The 23707-nt window shown below is 47.6% G+C and overlaps 1 protein-coding gene across 3 annotated transcripts in view; it reads right to left on the bottom strand.

Annotated features, from left to right (window-relative positions):
* Positions 1 to 23707, bottom strand: part of ROS3 (RNA-binding (RRM/RBD/RNP motifs) family protein) — a 98149-nt gene that overhangs the window by 73795 nt on the left and 647 nt on the right. The gene's annotated exons all lie outside the window — the stretch shown is intronic.

Here is a 23707-nt window from a genome sequence, read left to right as displayed (position 1 = left end):
TCTTTATAACAAGGTATCGCCCATGAAGAGGATTTCCTTGGAAGTACGGATGCGGGTTATGAACCCTGCAAAGTCGTCGACAATGCGGGAGCACATTAACAAGCTGCAGGCCCTTCAGCAGGAAGTCCTCCAGGCTGGGAAGGAGATATCATCAGAAGATATGGGCATTACTTTGCTGTCTCACTTGCCTGCTCAGTATTCCGCTTTCTACTCCTCTTTGATTACTAGAGGCAGGCTCAGCACCATTACCTAGGAGGAGCTTGTGCCCATGGTCTTGGACCAGGAGAAACGATTCACGAACCCTCCTCACAACGGAGGTTCCGAGGCCTTAACTGGCCAACGGCCGAAAGGCCGGGATAACAACAAGGGCAAAGGGAAGGCTTCACCGGAGAAGTCTTCTGAGAAGAAGCTTGACACGGAACGAGAGAAACTGAAGGCCAAGAGGTCCTACAATGATTGTGGCAAGAAAGGCCACTATTGGAGGAAGTGTCCTAAGCGGACTGGGAAAAGTGCTAATTCTTCAGCCTCAGCTGCAAAGACTTCTGCATTTGTGCACTTAAAGATGATGGACTCAGATGCTTTATCGTCTTCGAGCGAGGAGGCAGTTGGCTTCACCGCAAAGGATACCTGGGAATGGATTCTTGACAGTGGTGCTTCCAAGCACATGACTCCATCCCGAGACTTCTTTTTGGATCTGAAATGGCAGTCAGGTCGCATTTTCATTGGCGACAACTCCACCATTCCGATACACAGTAAGGGCCGGATGGAGATTATTCCGGACGGCAAGGGAGGCAAGCATGCCTCCCGTGTTCTTTACGTCCCTGCTCTTGGTTTTCATCTTTTGTCAGTGCATGAAGTATGCAAGACCGGCTTTCGGGTGGAATTTGAGGAGCATTCAGTTGCTCTACGGGACCGTGAGACTGGCCAGGTTGTTTGGGAAGGCCGTGTGGAGAATGGTATCTACAAGCTCTCTGCACTCTCCTCATTGACAGGTTCTCAGCTCGGAAATCTATGGCACTTTCGTTTTGGCCACTTAAATGTGGATGCACTGCGGCGAGCTTTCCGGGACCAGATGTTGGTAGCAGGCAAGGACGTTGCAGTTCTTGCATACGTGGTAAGCAGCACATGGAATCCTTTCCGAAGCAGGCTTCTAGGCGGGCTTCAAAAACATTGGAGTTGATTCACACTGGAGGATCTCTCTATTTTATGCTGCTTGTTGATGACTGTACCAGATTCACGTGGGTCTACTTTCTTTCACAGAAGGACCAAGCAATTGCACGGTTCAAGGATTGGCACATGATGGTGGAAAAAGAGTCTAGATTGCAGGTAAAGACCTCAGGGCTGACAAAGGGGGTGAATTCTCCTCGAATGTTTTTTTTCAGATTTTGTGCAGACCATGGCATCAAGAGGGAACTGGCCAATACAGGATCGCCTTTAGAGAATGGAGTTGTAGAACGCAAAAACAAGCCTGTGGTGGAGATGGCGAGGACCATGCTGGAGCATCGTGATCTTCCTCGTCCACTTTGAGGAGAGGCTGTGGCAACGGTTGTCCATACCCTCAACCGGTCTCCAACGACTTCAAAACCTAATATGACTCCGTTTGAGGCATACTTTGGCAAGAAACCTGATATCTCCCACTTTCGTGTTTTTGGGAGTGACGCGTATGTACATATTCCGAAGAAGCAGAGGGGGAAGCTTGACTCCAAATCCCGCAAGCTTATATTTGTGGGGTATAATTCTCTTTCCAAGGAATACAGATTGTATGATCCAGAGAGGAATGAGATTGTTGTCAGCCGGGATGTGGTCTCTGACGAGCATGTTCCAGTATCCACTGTCGAGGAGCCGCCACTTCTTGGAGATCCAGAGGAGTCTGATGATGATTCCCGGACCATTGTTCCAGTTGATCAACCTCAGCCAGTACAAGAGGTTGAGCCCGCAGCTGGAGTAGAGCCCCCGCAACGGCAGGAGGCTCCACGATCTGTTCAAGTACCCAGGTGGTTGATGGACACCCTTCGGGAGTCAAGTGTCACGGAGCTACCCTCCGAGTGGACCACAGAGGACGGCCCTCGAAGATCACACAGAGTCCGCGACAAAAGCAATACAGCGGAGCTTCTTCAGGTAAACTATGCTTTGATGTCTCGTATTATGCGGGACAAGGAGCTTGATGCCATCGAGATACTTAGGGGAAAGCCATGCAGGTGGAACTTGATGCCATCAAGAAGAACAACACATGGGAGTTGGTACCGAGGCCGTCGAAACAGTCAGTCATTGGTGTCAAATGGGTCTTTAAGACCAAATATGCGTCAGATGGGTCGGTAGACAAACACAAAGCCAGACTCGTGGCTAAAGGTTACGCTCAACGGCCAAGCATCGACTACGAGGATACCTTTGCACCAACAGCACGGATGACCACGATTCGGACCGTTCTTGCCCTTGCTTCTTCTCAGAGGTGGCCCGTGTATCAAATGGATGTAAAATCTGCGTTCCTTAATGGTGACCTGCAGGAGAAGGTGTATGTTGAGCAGCCTCCAGGCTTTGTTGTTCCAAGATCAGAAGGGATGGTTTACAAGTTACGTAAGGCCTTGTATGGTCTTCAGCAGGCTCCCAGGGCTTGGAATCAAAAGATTGATTCCTTCTTTGTTCGGACTGGTTTTCAGAGATCGGTTGCAGATCCCAACCTGTATCTCTTTCGAGAACGCGGCATGGTTACGATTATCATCCTTTATGTGGATGATCTCATTCTCACCGACGGTCATATGGAGCACATTGGCGTGACGAAGGCTACCTTGTCAAAGGAGTTTGAGATGACCGACCTAGGCTTACTCCACTTCTTTTTGGGATTGAAGATCTGGCAAACCCAGAGGGGATTTTTTGTCGCTCAGCAGTGGTATGTTCATGAGTTGCTTGAGGCCTTTGGGATGGAGAACTGCAAGCCTATTACTTCGCCGATGAACCCAAATACAAAGTTAACTGTTAATGATCCTTGTGAGCCAGTTGATGCCTCGCAGTATCGGAAGTTGGTTGGTTCATTGATCTGGTTGCTAAACACCAAATTGGACTTGAGCTTCTCCGTGGGGCTGTTGAGCTCTTTTATGCAAACGCCATTGAAGTCTCATTGGGATGCACGATTGCGGTATCTGCAGAGTACGAAGGATCTAGGACTCTTTTACACAGGAGGGCATGGAGTCCAACTCCAAGGTTGGAGTGACTCAGATCCAGACACGAGGAGATCTACTTCAGGTTACAGTTTTACCCTTGGCTCAGGAGCAGTTTCTTGGAGCAGTAAGAGGCAGCCAACTATTGCCCTATCTTCGATAGAGGTAGAGTACCAAGCTGCTTGTGGTGTTGCTTGCGAGGTTGTGTGGCTGCAGAGGCTGCTAGGCGAGATTGGGTTTCCACAGAAGGAGCCCACAGTCATTCAGTGTGATAACCAGAGTTGTATAGCTATTGCTCGAAACCCGGTCTTCCATGCCCGGACCAAGCACATAGAGATACAGTATCACTTTGTACGTGAGAAGATCTTGGCTGGTGACATCTTGCTACTTTATTGTTCGACGGAGGACAATGCGGCGGACCTCTTCACGAAGTCTCTACCTCAGGCTACGCTCAGGCGGCACTCCAGCTCCCTAGGGTTGATTTCACAACCAGGAGCTGAGAGGGGGGTGTTAGAAGTCATCTCCTGTCTTTATCAGACACCAGGGCCTCTGTTGTGGTGTGCCCGCCCTTTGTAGGTGTTTTCTCATTTTTCCCCACTCTCCATATTTTTTCCCTATTTTTCCATGGTGTGGGAGGCAGTATTGGACCTATCGGCTGTACCAGATGCTGGCCGACTGGTCACTAGCAATCCCAGCTTCTCTCTGCTGCTAGCCGACTCCACACGTGTGAGGGCCGACCCTGAGAAGCTGGCCAACTGGTGATATTGGGCTCCCCACTTCATTGTATCTTGCATCTTCAGGATCTTGTGTATAGAGAAGAGTTACGCATCTATCTCTCTCCTTGTCTTGTGCTATCTATTTTCTGCACTCTACTTGCTCTTGTGGTCTCAGATTTGGTTATCATCTTCACTGCGTATTTTGACAAGTGATTCCCTCTGCTGCCCCAGATTCAGCCCTATCTACAGCCCCTTCACCTCTGCGTTTTTCTCACATTTGCAGCCCTCTGGATGCTGCATTTTCTGCACAGCTGTTGCTGATTGCTTTCCCTTCACTTTGGTTTCATCGCTTACAGTCTGAAGGTAATTTCTCATCAGCGCTTTTCTACTTGGAGTTTGGAACTAGGCGGCCTGTTTTTTCAGGACAGCAGCCCCTCTTTGGCTGCGTTTTCCTCTCCAGTGAACATTCCCTTTTGCAGAGGGGGTATTGTGGTGGTTCGGGCTTTGGTGGCAACCTTGGTACCTGTGGTGGACAATCCTTCCGAGATTGTGCATATTTCTAAGATTGAGCCCAAGCTTTTGTGATGGCTGCCCCGACTACACTTCATATGTTCTCTAAGTCTGCAAAGTTGGATGGTTCCAATTACACCTTGTGGAAGGTGAAGGTGAAATCAGCCTTGCGTGGCGTGGATCTCTGGGATTGGCTTGTTACGCCTGCCAATGCCACCCCTCCCACCCTTGCTTCCAGTGGTGTGACTCAAGCACAAATTGATATTTGGCAAGTGAATGATCGACATGTTTTCTCCTTTCTGATGTTGAACTATCAGGATTCTATGCTCTCTCATGTGCGTACAGCGGATGCTGCACATGAAGTTTGGAAGGCATTTGCAGATCTCTATGAGATTAAGTCTCCGGGTCGGATTTTGGTGTTGGAAAAGCAGCTTACGAGCTTATCAGTTTCTGCCTTTCCATCTTTATCTGCTTTCATCTCGAAGATGAAAGATCTCCGGGACGAGCTTGTTGTTTGTGGCAAGGATATCTCTGTTGAGTAGGAGGGAAGCTGCCTTGCACACACACACACACACACACAACCTCAAGCACAAAGAAACGTGAGTGCTGGAAAAGATGTACTCAATAACGATATGAAAATGAAAGTACAAGTGAGTACTAAAAGGCCTAGGGCTAAGTGCCCAACACACATAAGTGTGTTCACACGGGGAAAAAACCTGTGTCCAGTCACAGGGAAAAAGTGCACGTGGGTAAGCTGGGTTCACACCTGAACTAGCCGGGAGTGGACATGACCAACAAACTCCCCTCAAGTGAATGGTGTGAATGGGTAGCAGCAGGGTGATAAAGTTGTGAATGCTACCCTGGACTATGCTCCAATTGCAGTGTCAATGGAAAAAGCAAGCACTATATGACGGGGGAAAAGGAGAATCCCCAATGTCAATAGTGCTAATGCTAGAGCACTGTAGTACAAAAATGCATCACCAAAAATGCATGGCAAAGATCATGTGGACATCAACTGCATCAAATCAAGAGGCATCGCATAATACCCCCATGAAGGCAAGCATCGACATGCCAAGCTAAACTGCATGTAATCCACATCAATGCTCTGTAACTGTACCAGTGATAAGCATAAGAAGAGGTAGCAGATATACGCATGTATAAAGGCAACAGGATCCAGAAGTCATGCCTGTGAGACATGCAATGTAAGCTGCAAAAGTGAAACTCATCAATGGAGGATCCAATGAGGAAAAAAATCAGCAATGGTAGGGCGGATAAAAGTAAAAATTCAGCAATGGGAAAAGCTGAAAATGGGGAGAAAAAGTGGGGGCTCGAGGTGGGTATCAACCAATGCTATGAGAGAATAGGTAAATTCTCAGCGATGCCATGATCAGTGGCATGTATGGCAAGTGTAAAGATGCATAATCCCACAATGAATAATATACATGTGACATGTCAAAACCATGAGAGCAAGCCAACACTGGCCAAGTGTGTAAAAGGCACTCCCAATAAACATCACATGTGAGAAAGTGACAATGTCAACCCTGTAGAAACAATCCCGCTGCAAGGGAAAACAGCATAAAAGGCATCTCCAGTAGACATCACATCAGAGAAAGCGTCTAGCATAGACCAGCATAAGGGTCAACAAGCATAAGTGACTATCAGGCATCACCAACTGCATGTGGGCAAGTAACCCCCCCCCCCTCCCCCCCAAAATGCATCTGCCAGACAATGCATACCATGGAGTAAAGACTATATAGCATAGTCATCAAAAGCAATGGCATCAGAAGACATCTTTGCAGGCGATGAAGATGTAAGGGTCAAGGCTAACACATGCGTAGCCAAATTGACCTGATCTGTACCTAAATTGACCTGATCTGCACCTGTGGAAGAAGATGCCAACTTCTTCTTTTTTTCACTCTCAATACGCTTCCTGCATTCCTCTATGGTGTGCCCTGTTTTCCTGCAATAGTTACGATGCTTTTTCTTTTCAGGCTTGTCCTCTGTCTTGGGAGGATCCGATGGGCTAGGTTTAGGCCCACATCTATTCCCACACGAAAGGGAGCAGCCATTGCTGACTCAACAGACATCATGTTGTTTCTGCTAGAACGAGATTGCTCTTCACCGAGCAAGAGAGTCACAAGGTTGTCAAAAGTGACCGCATTAGGTGCATTGCCAGAGCCAACAACCACAAAGTGGTACCAAATGTCTGATAAGAGTCAGGCAAATTACGCAAAATTGTCTGAACAAGATAGCCATCTATCAAGACCTCATCAATATTAATGAGCTGCTCTCGTAGGTCTTTCACATGCGTAAGGTACTGATCGATAGAGTCACCTACAAGCATGCGGTCAGTCTCAAGCTTGACCCGAAGGTAAGCTACACGAGCCTCATTGCGACCTGAATAAAACGCCGTCAAGGTATCCCAAGCACCCTTTGCAGTGGTGCAAGAGCGAATGTGCGGAATGATATGCCTGTGGCACGAGAGAGCAATCAATGCATGGGCCTGCGCATCCCTAACATCCCAAGTACGCTGCTACTAAGTAGGAAGTGGACCTACAAGAGGATGAGCGTGAATCACTTCACCTTCCGCTCGACGAGGTGCAAGAGGACGCTCCTTAGTGCCATCCACATATAGCCATACATTCTTGGCAACCAAAACATGATTCATCATATAAGCCCACATAGGGTAGTTATCCCCATTGAGCTTGTCCTCTTGAGATAGCATTCCAAAGAGGTCATTGTTACTGTTGGCCATGATAGCACAGCAAATCTGTCACAAGTCACCACGAGTAGGCAATGCCCAACAAAACCGTAAGAATGCGGGAGATAAATAGTAGGATAACCAATGGACTGAAAGGGAACTCCTTCACTACGAGAAATACATATGCATGTCCCAAATCTACAAGTGTACTGCACGATGATGCAAATCTATCAAAGTGTCCACAATGGCATACATATACTACAGCAAACCACAAATGTATACATGTGCCGTGAAAGACACAATCAGCTGACACCTGTAAAAGCTGCAAGTGCTCAAATCTTGGCAAATCAAAGGTAAATTGGTCGAATGCTCCAAAAATGGACTGAATGTAGAAAAGCCCTAATCTTTAGGCAGCCAATTAGACCAAATCTACACCGGATCTCGATTGTCACATGTACCAAATGTCCAAAAATTGGGAGAAATGCCCAAATCCCAACCAAATGTGCCTATAATACCCAAAAAATTGGGATAAATTCCCCAATGCCAACCAAATGGGCCTGTAATACCCAAAATTGCCTGCAAATAGTGCCAATTTCTGCAAAATTCCCAAATTTCTAGTACAATTATGCACCAAATCTACTGAAATCAATGCCAATGTTGCAATTGCAGGCTCAATGGTGAAAAGCCCCAAATTTCAACAGGCAATTTGTGCAATTTCAGGTCAAAATTTTGCACTTTTGAGCTCAATGTTGAAAAGTCCCAAAAATAATGCAATGTATTTAGCAATTTCTGAGTATTTGAAAAACAAATTGCAAAAATACCCCAAATTGTGAGTAGCTTCAATCGTACAGGTACAAAAGCACGATCGACAGGTACAGCAGTACAGGCAAGTACAGGGGCGGAGCAAGTCAGCGACGCAATACGGGCAGCACAGGGACGGAGCAAGTCGGCGCACTATGGGCAATACAGGGGAGGGACGACAGGGCGTCGTACGGCGGCGCAGGCAAAGGCTGCCCGTGAGGGCGACGGCAGAGGCGGCGGCGCACAGATCTGAGGCGACGAACTCAGATCTGGAGGCGGCAAGGACAGATCTGTCGACGACGACGGGGACGGCGAAGACGCAGGCGGTGCGCAGTCAGCAAGGAGCGCACCAATCTGAGGCGCAAGGGGCAACGGCGGATCTGAGAGGCGGCGTCAGAAGTCGTACAATGTAGGGCCAGATCTGAGCAGCAAACGGCGGCGGCGGCGCACAAGAGCTGCGGCGGATCTGAAGGCGACTGCAGAGGCGTCTGACGGCGGCGACCTACAGAGGCGGCTGGCGGTGGCGGCGGGCAGCTGAGGGTCGCGGCAAGGCGGCTGAGGGCAAAACCCTAATGCCAATAGGCTAAAGCTCAATGGTTGAAGAGCAGCAGCGAGCAAACCCTAACCCTAACCAGGCTCTGATACCAATGTTGGGTAGGAGGGAAGCTAGCCTGCACACACACACACACACACACACAACCTCAAGCACAGAGAAACGTGAGTGCTGGAAAAGATGTACTCAATGATGATATGAAAATGAAAGTACAAGTGAGTACTAAAAGGCCTAGGGCTAAGTGCCCAACACACATAAGTGTGTTCACACAGGGAAAAAACCTGTGTCCAGTCACAGGGAAAAAGTGCCCGTGAGTAATTTGGTTCACACCTGAACTAGCGAGAGTGGACATGACCAACAATCTCTACAAAGGATATGGCTATTCGGCTTCTCTCCAAGCTTCCAAAGAGGTTTGATGCTTATTTTCAGTCTCTTGTTTCTTCTCCTAATCTACTCCTCAAAGCAAGACTCAATCTGCATAATGGAGGGGAGAACTTCCTCCCAAGTACCGGCACCTCTGGTGGTTCTGATGGAGCTTTGGCTACGCGAGATAAAGGGAAGAATCAACAGAAGAAAGGGAAAGGGGGTTTCGACAAGAACTCCAAGGATAACAACAAGGATAAAGACAAAAGCAAATCTTCTAAAAACAAGGACATTGAGTGTCATTATTGTGGCAAGAAGGGTCATAAATCGCCTCAATGTCACAAGAAGAAGCGGGATGAAGAAGCAAAGAACTCTTCCTCTACAACGGTGTCTCAGACCAAGAAGGATGATGGTATTCTTCTATTAGCAGGTACTCGTCGTATACTTGCTCTTGTGACTTCTCAGTCACGGTCGTGGATTGTGGATAGCGGAGCTACTGCTCACATAACACCCCATCGAGATTGGTTCGAGGACTTCACTGCCAGGTAAGGCGAGATCACTTTGGGTGATTCTTCTTCCGTGCCAGTGCCTGGACATGGCATCATCCCCATCTTATCCCCATCTTCCGCTCTTCCGAGGACGAGGTACTTCTCTGACGTTCTGTACATTCCAGATTTGGCATTTAACCTTTTGTCAGTGAGTGCTCTTACAGCTCAGGGTGCGGAGGTGATCTTCTCTCGTTATGAGATTACCATTCGTGATAAGGGGACTGGTAGCATCTTGGCTCAGGGAGTCCAAGATAGTGGTCTGTACAAGTTGACCGCTCTGCTTTCTTCTGGTTCTTCTTCTGCTCTTTGGCATGCTCGGTTTGGCCATTTGAGCTATCAGCTTCTACGGTCAGATTGCGTTTCAGAAAGGAATTGCATTTTCCTGCCTCCAAAGATCTTGTCACCCGCATTTCAGGAGGTGCATTAATGGGAGGCCGAGTTGGCTCCCCTACCCTCCGATTGTTATAATGAGAAAAATGTTGTTGTGTGACCTGTGGTCGCACATTTGGTGTAGGTCGATATCTTGGTGCTAGAGTTGGGCTACTAGCAGTGGTCCACTTGGATGTTGAAGGTCCCTCGCTAGTGAACTCTCGTAAGGGAGGAGCAACAGTTTCTCCAAGAAAGGCTGTCTCTCCTGGTTTGGCAGTATTTGTTGAGAACACTTCCATGAATAATGGTTGTCCTTTCCACGTGAGTTCCCGAATCTCTTTCCAATCTAAGGTTCGGTATTCATTGGCCCATTTATCAATTATTCTGTTCATGTGTCCTGCAAGCTTCTCAACTACCACCACATGAGCTAGAGGAAGATCCAGCTGTGGCAATCTCGTGGTGGCATAATATCCCTCTAACGAGTCCTTATAGACCTCTTGAAGTGGGTCATCCTGTAAGACCTTTGTCACTGGAATTTGTCGTACAAACTCCCATTGGCTTTCAGCCCCCTGATCCATTTTACTCTTGCCTTTCCTATCCCTTTCCAAATTTAGATCTACAAGAAGTAAATCATCTATGGATGGCTTTGAGGACTGGGCATTGGATGGTCCAGGCATGTCCGGCTCAATGAGCCAGTCATCTCTAGACTCCCTTGCTCTGGAAAGTTCTGATAAGTCTAAGAACTCGGTTTTAGAGAGCTCCCCTAATTTGTCTACCTTTTCTGGATGGTAGGTGACTTCGTAGCGAACACCATCTCCACCCATGTACATGTTACCCTGGTCATTGACTAGAGGTGCTCTATCAAGTTCTGAGAAAATGTCTGCGATCTTAACAAGATACCGTTGTTGTGGATCCCTAAAGATCTCAGCTCCTTGAGCATTTGTGTAGACATATTGGAGTCTCACATTGAGTGTTAACCCCATGGTGTCGGCTTCAAATGGATTAAAGGATCTTGAGGGTGTCCTATTTGGGGCTACGGGATGACTATTTGTCGGCCCTAGATTGTCCATGGACAATGAACTAGTTGTTCTGGAGGAAAGGGTATCGGATTCTTCGGCAACGAGGGAGACCCAGAACCATGGAACCAGAGTGCACCAAGCAACCCAGCTAGGGCAGCCGGCTTGAGTGTCACAGACATGTTCCAGCAGATGATGCGAGCACTCGCAGAACAAACAGCCAAGTTGGATGAGCAGAAGGCGCGGATCTTGGCTTTGGAGGAACGTATCCGCTCTCCAGCGTCGCGTTTTCCATCTCCTCCTCCCTCTCCTTCCGTATCCCAGATACCAGATCTCGTCACAGGGACCCTCTCACGAGGTCACAGCCGCAACCAAGCTCCTTGCTTGAGTTGCAGATGCGTGCATTGGAGATCCGACAACGAGAAGACGACGCCATGCGACGCGTGGAACACGAGCGTTACCTCAGAGCTTTGGACGCCAGATTGACACCGGCAGCGCCCTCGAATCATTTTCCCGTGAAAATGAATTTCAGTAAGTATAATGGTAAACTCGATCCCACAACTCTTTATTCATGGTTACATCAATTTGAAGCTTACTTTGCCGCATTGAGGAAAACAGATACTAACAGAGTGATCTTAGCTAGTTGGTACTTGGAAGGTGAGGCCATTCCTTGGTGGACTCAGTGGGCTCATGCCCACACCAGAGCAGGTATGGCAGCTTATATGTGGGACGAGTTCGTCCACGACCTTAAGCAGTGGTTTCTACCGCACCACTACCTTGAGCGACTCGAAGACGAGTTCAGGGCTGCGCGTCAGAACACGCAACCAGTCCTTCAGTTTGCCAATAAAATTTCGACCTTATGTCTGCAATTAGGCTTATCTGATACGGACAAGAAAGGGCAGTTTTTGTATGGCCTGGACACGCAAATCCAATGGGAGGTGCGTATGTTTAGGCCAGCCACCTTTGAGGACGCACTCTCGCTTGCGCAGAGTGCAGAAATGAAACACAATGGTGGCAAGCCCAAGACTTCCCAGCCGGCTTCTCCCAGGGCTAACACCTCGGGGGGCAAAAGCCAGAACGAGACGGGGTCTTCCCCAGGACAGAGCCCGGGAGCCTCTGACTCCAAGAATTCGAACAATGCGTCTAAGCTTACTCCAGAGCAGAAAGCGAAGGCAAGCAAGATAGGTGGCAAGTTGAGTGCTGAGGAGCTTTCTCAGTACAAGAAGGAGGGTAGATGTTTCTTTTGTCATACAAAAGGACATACTTCTCGGGATTGTCCGAAGAAGCCTCCAAAGGCCGCCGCCACCTCCACAGCTTCCGTGGTGAGCTCAGCTCCCAGCGGCTAACCCTAGTTCTTCAAACCCCGGTGCTTCAGTTGGAGCAATTATTAGCCGGGAGCTCAAAGATAAGCAGAAGGGCGCCCTTGACCAAGAGTATGAGCGCAACGAATTGCTCAAGTCCTTTGGCTACATAGGTGGCCAGAGAGTCGGTGTCTTGTTTGACAGCGGCAGCACGGAGAACGTGGTCACGGAACAGGCTGCTAGGCGTGCCCGTTTCGAGCTGACTCCGGTGGACAAACAGGTTGAGGGTTTTAGCACAGGTATGACAACGAGCGTCAAGTATGAAGCTCTAGGTGCTAAGTTAGTGATTCAGGGCATAGAGTTTGTGCGTGACTTTATGGTTGCCCCTCTTGTAGGAGCAGACATAATTCTGGGTATCCAGAGGTTTCACGAGTTTCTTCTTGATGTCAAGTGGGACAAGCACACGTTCCAGATCAATCGGAATGTGTCAAACACCCCGGTGACCATTAAGTGTGAGCCAGGTATTCCGAACTTTCCGCTCATAAGCCACTTGCAGGCTAAGCGAGCAGTCAGGAAAGGCGCACAGTGTGCGATGATTTACATCTAGACACCCAGACGGTGGCCAGTGCTTCCGAAAAGTACTCGGTTCTCCATGAAAAGTTCCAGAAGATTTTTCTTCGAGACAGCCTCCCTCCCCAACTCCCCCCGTCCAGACCGGAGGATCACAGGATTGACCTCCTCCCAGGCTCGGAACCCCCGAGCAAGTTTTCATATCGCCTTTCTAAGGCAATGGAATCGGAGTTGGACCGCCAACTCCAAGAATTGTTGCAAGCTGGCTTCATCCGCCCCAGCGTGTCGCCATTCGCAACACCGATCTTGTTTGTCAAGAAGAAAGATGGGTCTTTCCGGTTGTGTGTCGATTATCGTGCACTCAACAAGCTAACTATCAAGAGCAGATTCCCGATGCCTCGAATTGACTATATTCTCGAGAGGCTGAATGGAGCAAAGGTGTTCTCAAAACTGGATTTAAAGAGTGGGTACCACCAGGTACGGATTGTAGAGGGGGACATCCCCAAGACAGCCTTTCGGACAGAACGGGCCCACTATGAATTTGTGGTTATGCCATTTGGTTTGACGAACGTCCCAGCTACATTTAACCGCATGATGATGCATATTTAAGGGATTTGATTGGAAAGTGTGTGTTCATATTTCTGGATGACATACTCATATTTTCAGCTACAGTTGAGCAGCATGACATTGATGTGGAGAAAGTCCTTAAGTTGCTGGAAAGCAACGAGCTCTATGTCAATGAAAAGAAGTCAAGAATTTTATCTGTTCCAGGTGCATTACTTGGGATATATAATTAGTGCTGAAGGCATTCGACTTGATTCGGCTAAAGTGGCCGAGATTGTTAACTGGGAAGTACCTCAGACAGCTTATGACATTAGATCATTTGTGGGTATATGCTAGGCATATTCCACCCACATCGACAAGTTTTCGGATCTCTCGGCAGATCTCACCGATCTGCTAAAGGGAGTGAAAACAAGAAGGCAAAAGATTCGAATGACTCCACGAGCGTTAGAGGCATTCCAGAACCTTAAGGTGGCTTTATCAGAAGCGCCTTGTTTAGCCCTTGCCTCGTGGGACGAACCATTTCAAGTGATCACCGATGCAAGTAACATCGCAATTAGAGGTGTATTGCAACAGAATGGTCATCCAGTAGCTTACATGTCTCGTAAGTTACTGCCCGCCGAAAAGAACTACTCAGTCTATGATCGTGAACTCCTAGCAGTTATACAGGCCTTGAAACATTGGAAACATTTTCTGTATGGCCGTGACTTCGAGATTCGCACTGACCATCAGGCATTGCGCTGGATTCAGACGATGCCAAGTGCACAGTGGAGTGATCTGACAACACTGCTGGAGTCAAATATTCCAGCAGTTCGGTGGTATGATTGAGTACCTTCTAGGAAAGGCCAATCCAGTGGCCGATGCTTTGAGCAAGAAGGGACAAGTGTCTACGATTCAGACCACTAGATTTGACCTTGTTGGTACACGACTAGAGGACATGACGCACACGTACGCGGATTCCGAGGAATTCAGTACTCAGTGGGAACAAGCATTGGATGCCATAGGACCATGCCATTTTCTGATACGCGATGGTTGGCTTTTCTACAAAAGCCGACTATGTGTCATGAAGTCATTCCGGGCAACTCTTCTCCATGATGCCCATGACGCCATTACAAGTGGTCATAGGGCCATTACAAGTGGTCATAGGGGCACGAATTCGACTTTGGAGAAATTAGAACGGCAATACTATTGGCCAAAGATGAGGCGTGATGTGTTTACATATGTACAACGCTGTGACATTTGTCAAAAGGTGAAAGCTCGTCGTGGAAAGAAAATAGGGTTGTTAGAGCCCTTGCCAATTCCTGAGGGTCCTTATGGACTGTGTCACAAATCTGCCTCCCAGTCCGAGTAAGCGTAATACGCAGTGCTTAACTATTGTTGATAGGTTTAGCAAATTTGTTATGCTTATTCCTTGCAGGGCCAATGTAACCGCCGAGGATGTTGCCCAGTTGTTCATTCGGCATTGGTACCCAATTGGCGGGATTCCTAGAACCATAGTGTCAGACCGAGATGCCAAGTTTACCAGTCATTTTTGGAAGGCATTGTTTCATAATTTTGGTACTAAGCTGAATTTTTCCAGAGCATTCCACCCACAGACAAACGGCCAGACAAAGATATACAACCAGTCGGCCTTTGATGTGCTGAAGTGTTATGTCCACGATCAGCAAGGTAAGTGGGAATCGTTTTTGCCGTTAGTTCAAGCTGTTTTGAATGACTCTTTTTCTTCAGCTATTGGCAGGACTCCATATGAGGCAGCGTTTGGAAGACCTTTCCAGTCGTTGTTAACCAGGACTTCATCTTTAGTACCAGAGGCGAACAGAGTGACGGAGTCTTACCAGGAGATTTTAGAGTCAGTAAAGGACAGATTGGCTAAAGCACAAGAGGCCTACACTCGACAGGCCAATAACGACCGAAGGGATATGAAGTTTTCAGAAGGAGATTGGGTTTATCTTCGGATTATGAAGCAAAGATTGAAACAGGTGGGCAAGCGATGCCCAAAGTTGTCTTTCAGGAGCTTCGGACCTTTTCCCATCCGGAAAAAGATTAATGAGGTGTCTATGCAGTTAAAGCTACCTCCAAGTTGGACTATGCACGATATATTTCATGTCAGTTGGTTAAAGCCATATGCAGGTCCACCCCCTTCAGAGGTCAAAGACGAAGCGGAACCAGACATTGTTGATGAAGCAAAAGTAATGGTTCCACAACAGATCCTTCTGCACTGTTTCAAGCATGGCTCAGGCCAAAGACTACAACAGTTCCTCACGAAGTTTCAAGACACCGAGAAACCCATGAAGCGGTATGGCTCAACAAAGAGTTCTTCGAAGACTATCCAGCGTTATTGACGGATTATTTGGAGGCTATGCAACTTCCGTCAAGTTAAGCAGAAGGGGATGTCACGTGCATCCCGCACTTGGATGCCACGTAGACATTTCTATGCAGAAGGTGCAGGACCTAGGATGGTGAACTGGTCCCATGTGAGCCCAGTCTGGGACGAGTCAGCCAGGGATCCATCTCAATCGTCCGAGGTCAAGTGTGCATTGTCCTGCACATGAGTCCAAGGTCAGATGTGCACTGTCCTGCACATGAAATAGTGCCAGTCCGCGCTGTGAGTCTCCCTCTAGAATGATGACAGGGTTCTGTGTATCTGGTATGGTACCGGATGCCAGATCACTCAATAGATAGTGGTTAGGACAAGGGGCTAGCCCATAGGGCTACCCCGGGTCTGAGTGGGGGCATGGGAATGGTGTAGAACCACCCCCATGAGGGCCAGGAAGGCCCAGGCTGAACCCACCGGCCATGGAGGGGCTGTAGGACAGTCCTAGGGCAAAGATAAGGCTTTTTCCAGGAGCTTACAGCCTTTATATGGCTGTAGGGCAAGTATGGGGCACCCCATACAGGCTGCCCAGCCCTTGGATTGCGGGCAAAAGTGGTGTCCAACCAATCAGAAGTAGGTGCCTGATGACCAATCAGCCAAGAAGAGATGCGCAGAATTTATGGGAATTTTTCCAGCATTTAATGGGATTTTTCAGTATTAAATGCTGAATTTCCAGTCGTGGGACATTTCTGGGCTGGCCGATTGCCTTTATGCTGGCTGACTGCTCCTGATGGGGTAGTATAAATAGAAGTGCCCATAATCCCAATCATCCATCTCATTATTCACCAAGTGCTCAAGCAAATCAAGGGCTAGACAAGCCAAGGGACTTGCTAAGCAAAGGGGTGGAGAACTGAAGGTCAAGGGCAGGATTTTCCAGCCAAGAAAAGGTCCAAGATTGCTGTATTTTGTTTCACATTTTCTCATCATTGTAATAAAGCAAATACAACATCCGTGGTGGGGACCCTACAAAGGGTAATTGGGACCCAATACTGTGTCCTCTCCATCTCTCTCTCTCTCTATTTTCTGCACTTCTCCTTTTAAGTGTTGTGCGTTAATTTCCGTCGCGAAAAGAGTGCTGAATTCTGAGTTTTGAAGTTACCGATCTTTCTCCAAAGCTTCCGCATATTACACTTATTCTGTGAGGATCCATTCAGCCATGGGTGCTTTGGAGACAGAGTTTGAGATGATGGATCTTGGCCTTCTGCATTATTTTCTTGGCTTTGAGATTTGACAGACCCCGAAGGGCATTTTCTTCTCTTAGTAGAAGTACAAACGGGAGATTCTTGACAGGTTTCAGATAACTGGATGCAAACTAGTATCTTCTCCTATGGATACTAGTGAGAAGCTTTCTCTTCTTAATGCATCTCCAGGGATTGATCAGGGACAGTATCGGGTTCTCGTCGGTTGTTTGGTTTGGTTGACCTACTATCGATTGGACATATGTTTCGCAGTCACCTTATTGAGTTCTTTCTCATCCAAACCCCATCAACAACATTGGCGGTGTGCTCTCAGAGTTCTTCGGTACTTGCGTGGCACTCTAGACTTTGGCATCTTCTATGGCCAAGGATGCACTCTTGTTGGATGGTTTGATTCAAATTGGGTTGGAGATCCAGATACTCGGCGTTCGACCACTGGTTGTGTTTTTCCACTCGGGCCTGGAGCCATTTCATGGAGCAGTAAAAAGCAACCTATTGTGGCGCTTTCCTCTACAGAGGCAGAGTATCGTGCGGTTTGTTATGCTGCATGTGAGGCGATTTGGTTGCGGAGATTATTGGAGGAGCTTGGTTGTCCTCCTACCGATAACCGGATCTACTCTTCTTTGGTGTGACAATCAGAGTTACATCGCCATTGACAAGAACCCTATGTTTCATGCTCGTACGAAACACATTGAGATAGAGTATCACTATGTTCGTGAACCGGTTCTTGCTGGAGATTTGCGTTTGGAGTATTGTCCTTCAGTTTTCTCAGGTTTCTTTGGCTCCTCATCTTCGGCTTCTCGGAGTACATTCAGCATCTGGTGCTGAGAGGGGATGTTAGCACATTCATCCCCAGTTTCTGCCCATGTTTGGTGTCCTTTTGGTCCCTTTTCCATGGCCCTTGATTGTGGGCTGGCCACCCCTTATTTATATATTTTTTTGGGATTTTTTCCAACCTGGATGTATTTTCCCAGTCGGCCAGCTTTATCATGTCCAATCGGCCAGTAGTAGCATGTCCAGTCGGCCAACCCTTCCGACCTATAAATAGGTGGACTGGCCTCTCACCTTTTCATCTTGCCTTGTCTTTCTTTTGCTTCCTCACTTATGAGACTATTTCTGTCTCTTGCTTGGAACTGGATCACTTCAATATATTCAGCATAGTTGCTCCATATCTCTCTCTCTTGCACTCTCTACTCAGCACACTATAGTGCTTATTTGCTTCTGCTCTGTGCACTCTTTCATGCTGTCGGCCTGCTGCAGCTGGCCGACTTGCTCATTGAGATATATAAGGGCCCACACCCTTCTCCTCGTATCTCATCTCATTCTTGCATATTTGCCGGGGGTCATTGGCTGTTGTAACAGTCTCTTATGCTTGTAAGAACCTATGGGCTTCCCTCGTCCTCATTTTCAGCAATAATCAACTATCCAGTTTCTCTCATCCTGTAAGCCCAACGGAGCATGCAGTGACAAACTCAACCACGTGTCCAAGAGATAAAGATATACAAAGAGAGGGGAGAGAGAGAAGGGAATAGGGATCTTCCACAGTACACCACACTGAGCGGGGAACAAACTCCACCCCCTTTCAGGAATTTATTAATGAACAATCCACGGACACGCTGGCTAGGATCAATACAATCAACGAATACAAAACAAACAGATATACCGATGTAGGATATCCAAGTCCATGTCAATGTCGATGTCTATGTCTAGGCACAAGATCTCTCATGCCGAGTACACCAAAGAGATGACCCACAAGTATCTCTCACCGGACTAGTGCCAGACTTTACTCTTGTGTTCCCAGATCTGGTCATCATCTCCGCTGCGTATTCTGACAGTACCGTGTTGTTTTAGGCAAACTCACAGATAGATGGCCAAACAGAAATCTACAATGAGTTGAATGATTCATTTTCTTCAGCTATTGGTAGGACTCCTTATGAAGCAGCGTTGGAAGACCATTCCACTCGCTGTTGACCAGAATCTTGTCTTCAATACCTGAAGCGAACAGATTGATGGAGTCTTAATAGGAGATCTTGGAATCAGTCAAAAACAGGTTGGCTAAAGCGCAGGAGGCCTACACTCAACAGGCCAATAAAGACCGAAGGGATGCGAAGTTCTCATAAGAAGATTGGATATATCTTCGGATTATGAAGCAACGACTGAAACAAGTGGGCAAGTGATGTCCAAAGTTATTGTTTTGGAGCTTTGAATCTTTTCGTATCCGGAGAAAGATCAACGAGGTGTCAATGAAGTTAAAGCTACCTTCAAGTTGGATTATGCACGATGCGTTTCATGTTAGTTGGCTGAAACCATGTACAGGTCTAGTCCCTTTAGTAGTTAAAGACGAAGCAGAACTAGACATAGTTGATGAAGTTTAAGTGATGATTTTGGAGCACTGCTTCAAGCATGGTTTCAGTCCAAGACAAAGATAGTTCCTCACTAACCACAACCAGCCCTAGATGGAGACAACCAATTGAGGACAACCATAGTAGTCAACAGTCGCCTTGCAAGCACCAAGCTCTTTTTATGAACAAATCAGCTCTTAAACTACCTTTTCATAGGAAATTGATCCTACTTTTGATGTTGCTTTCTTTTGAAGTTTTAAAAACTTTTCCTTGAATGCATGTCGGTTGAAGATTATTCTGCTTATATAATGGTTACTTGGACATGCTCTAGTTTAGGTGACAATGATGCCCGATAGTCCAAGGAGCAAGATTTATTGAATCTCCACGACCAGTAAAACAGCCAGTCGGCCAGCTACAGTGAGTCGACCAGAATAGATTCAGTCGACAGCATAAATGCCCCCCTGTCACCATACGGAGGCCACCCAAGCCATAGAAAAATGGAAAAAAATAGGGGGAAAATGCGGGGAGTGAGGAAAAATGATAAAACAACTGATAAGAGCGGGCACACCCACAACAAAGGCCCTGGTATACAAATCTAGACAGGAGATGACTTCTAACACCCCCTCTCAGCTCCTGGCTGTGTAACCAACCACTGGGAGCTAGGGTCCCGCCTGAGCAAATCCTGAGATAGCGACTGCGTGAAGAGGTCCACCGTACTGTCCTCCGTCGAACAGAACTCCAGCAAGATGTCATCAGCAACGATCTATTCACGAACAAAGTGCCTTTGGAAGACCATGGGTTCCTCCAGTGGAAGCCCAAACCTGCCATGCAACCTCTGCATCTTCACCACCTCACAAGCAGCATCACAAACAGCCCGGTACTCTGCCTCTGATCTCGACAAGGCAAAAGATGACTGTCTCCAACTGCTCCGTAAAACTGCTCCTGGGCCTGAAGTAGATCCCCTCGTGTCTGGATCTCCTCCCCAAACTGAGTCACTCCAACCGTTGAGTCGGACTCCATCCAGCAATCCCCCTCCTGTGTACAAGAGTCCATGATCCTTCGCATGCCGCAGAAACCACAGGAAACGCAATCCTGCCTCCCAAAGAGACATCTGCAACCATGAGCTCAACTGCCTCATCAAGAAGCTCCCGTCCAATCTGGTGTCCATCAACCAGATCAATGAACCATACAGCTTCTGAGTCACAGAGACATCACACTGCTCACAAGGATCAACACCTGTTACGGTGCACAAATAAGTCCTGTCAACCACCCCCTCTGAATCCGGAACCACAAAGCCTGGAGAAAACACCTCCTTCTGCAAGTAAGCACCTGCCACCTACCTGGCTTTCCGAAAGGTCCCCGTGGAAAGAACATCCTCAACTACTGGAAGTTCTATGTCCCGAACACTACGAGACATCAGAGCATAAGTGACCTGTTCAGCTTCCTCTGACTGACGAACACAAGAACTACCACCATCAGTACTGGAAAGTTCTTGCCAACTGCTGCCATCTTCTGGCAAGCTATCCACCACCTGATCTCGGAAAGCCCGCTCCTGCAGCGTATCCACACACAAGTGGCCATTACCAGACTTCCACTCATTACAAACCTGAGGACCTGGGAGAGAGAGTGCTGAAAGCTTATAAACTCCATTCTCCACTCCGCCTTCCCAAACCACTTGGCCTGTTGCTTTGTCCCGGAGAGCAACAAAATGCTCATCAAACTCCACCCGTACGCTAGTCTTGCAAACCTGATGCACTGACAACAGATGAAAACCAAGTGCCGGAACATACAACACCTGGGAGGAATGCTTCCCCCCTCTGCCATCGGGAACTATCTCCATCTTGCCCTCACTGTGAACTGGGATAGTGGACGTATCCCCAGTAAGAATATGACCAAAAAGCCTGCAGAGATCTTGTAAACCGGAACGGGAAGGAGTCATGTGCCTGGAAGCACCACTATCGAGAATCCACTCCCGAGTATCCGTTGCGGAGAGTCCTCCAATCTCCTCCCTGCCTGAAGAAAATGAAACATCGGTGTCCACCACCTCCAGGTGCACAAAAGCCGGAGTCTTCATGATTGCTGCCGAGAAATCTTCACCCTTCTCGGTCTTTCGCTTGGGACATTGCCTCCAATAGTGGCCTTTCTCGCCACAATCATTAAAGGTCTTCTCTGCCTTCAGTTTCTCGCGGTCAGCGTCAGACTTCTTCTCAGAAGACTTCTCCGATGAAGCCTTCCCTTTGCCCGAGTTACGGCCTTTCGACCGTTGGCCAGTAAAGGCCTCCGAACCTCCACCCTGAGGAGGGTTTGTGAATCGTTCCTCCTGGTCCAGGACCATGGGCACAAGCTCCTCCCACGTGATGGTGCTGAGCCTGCCACTGGTAATCAAAGAGGAGTAAAATGCTGAGTACGAAGAGGGTAAATGTGACAGCAACGTGATGGCCATGTCCTCTGACGATATCTCCTTCCCAGCCTGAAGAACTTCCTACTGAAGAGCCTGCAGCTTGTTAATATGCTCCCGCATCATCGACGACTTTGCAGGGCTCATAACCCGCATCTGTACTTCCAAGGAAATCCTCTTCATGGGCGATACCCTGTTGTAAAGTGAGGCCAAATGCTGCCATATACCTCTGGCCAACATCATATGCTTTACATGATTGATTACCTGTGGTGTGCAGTTGAGAAAGATAAACGAACGGACCCTAGCATAGACACGATCCCACATCTGTGTCTGGGCCTGCCGGTCCTTTCGGATCGACGGTACTCCCCTTCCTCTACTTCCGGCCGTGGAACACCAACAACGATGAAATCGGCGAGGTCGTAAGACTCCAGAACAGATTCCATCATCACCTTTCATATGCCGTAGTTGCTCCCGTCCAATTGACGGTCCACCGGGAACGTGAGGAGTGTCGGGATCTTCACATGTCTCTCGGCCATCTCAAACAGATCTGCCATTGCGGGGATATACTCTGAATAGGGTGGGTGGGTGGAAACAAAGAAGAACTAAAACCTGCAAGTGGCTGTCCAGCAAATCAGCCTGCCTTCCTCTTGCTTCTCCTCTTCTCGAACAGTCCAAAACAGTCCACCAATCAGCCACAAAATAGCCCCCCCTCTTGCTTACACAAATCCCAAGAACTATCTAGAGCCTAGGCTCTGATACCGTGTCAGAATACGCAGCGGAGATGATGACCAGATCTGGGAACACAAGAGCAAAAACGCAAGCAGAAAAACATCACAAGAGAGAGAGAGATGTAGGCGTGTAACTCTGCTCTGATATACACAAGAAGATCCCGAATATGATACACAATGGAATGGGGGGCTGGGGGCCTATTTATATGGCCCCATAGACCAGTCGGCCTGTGCTACAGGTAGCCGACTGGTCCTGAATCTCCACGACCAGTAAAACAGCCAGTCGGCCAGCTACAGTGAGTCGGCCAGAACAGATTCAGTCGGCCAGCATAAATGCCCCCCTGTCACTATACGGAGGCCACCCAAGCCATAGAAAAATGTGAAAAAATAGGAAAAAAATGCGGGGAGTGAGGAAAAATGATAAAACACCTGATAAGGACGGGCACCAACAAAGGCCCTGGTGTATAAATCTAGACAGGAGATGACTTCTAACAGGTACATGCTTCTACAGCTTTTGCCTCTTACGAGGTTATTTATAGAAAATTATTCTACCTCCAATCTTTGGAAAAACTAAAACAAGGGAGAGCCATGCTATGTGCAAGATTTGGAGCCAGTGTATGTGTAAGTCTGAATAGATATCAAACAATCTCAAGAAAAGCATATAAGAAAGTTGTTGACCTACATTGTCAATACATTGCTTTTCATGAAGGTGATTGACCCGTGAAAAAACAGTACAATATTGTTTTGGGCAAGTGATGTCCAAAACAATAACTTTGGACATCACTTGCCCACTTGTTTCAGTCGTTGCTTCATAATCCGAAGATATATCCAATCTTCTTATGAGAACTTCGCATCCCTTCGGTCTTTATTGGCCTATTGAGTGTAGGCCTCCTGCGCTTTAGCCAACCTGTCTTTGACTGATTCCAAGATCTCCCGTTAAGACTCCGTCAATCTGTTCGCTTCACGTACTGAATACAAGATTCTGGTCAACAGCGAGTGGAATGGTATTCCAACGCTGCTTCATAAGGAGTCCTGCCAATAGCTGAAGAAAATGAATCATTCAAAACTACTTAAACTAAAGACAAATATGATTCCCACTTACCTTGCTCATTGTGGACATAATACTTCAGCACGTCAAAGGCCAACTCATTGTAGATTTCTGTTTGGCCATCTATTTGTGAGTTTGCCTAAAACAACACGGTACATGCTTCTACAGCTTTTGCCTCTTACGAGGTTATTTATAGAAAATTATTCTACCTCCAATCTTCGGAAAAACTAAAACAAGGGAGAGCCATGCTATGTGCAAGATTTGGAGCCAGTGTATGTGTAAGTCTGAATAGATATCAAACAATCTCAAGAAAAGCATATAAGAAAGTTGTTGACCTACATTGTCAATACATTGCTTTTCATGAAGGTGATTGACCCGTGAAAAAACAGTACATATCACGATGCATGCATGGTTTCCTGTAAGGACACTCCACCCATGAAAAATGGTCAATAATACG

Source organism: Cibotium barometz, chromosome 14 (assembly GCF_041138505.1).
Source record: "Cibotium barometz isolate CiBa-2024 chromosome 14, ASM4113850v1, whole genome shotgun sequence".
In the NCBI taxonomy this organism is placed as follows: domain Eukaryota; kingdom Viridiplantae; phylum Streptophyta; class Polypodiopsida; order Cyatheales; family Cibotiaceae; genus Cibotium; species Cibotium barometz.
Note: the sequence above shows the minus strand (reverse complement) of the source record. Positions and strands in the feature narration are given on the sequence as shown.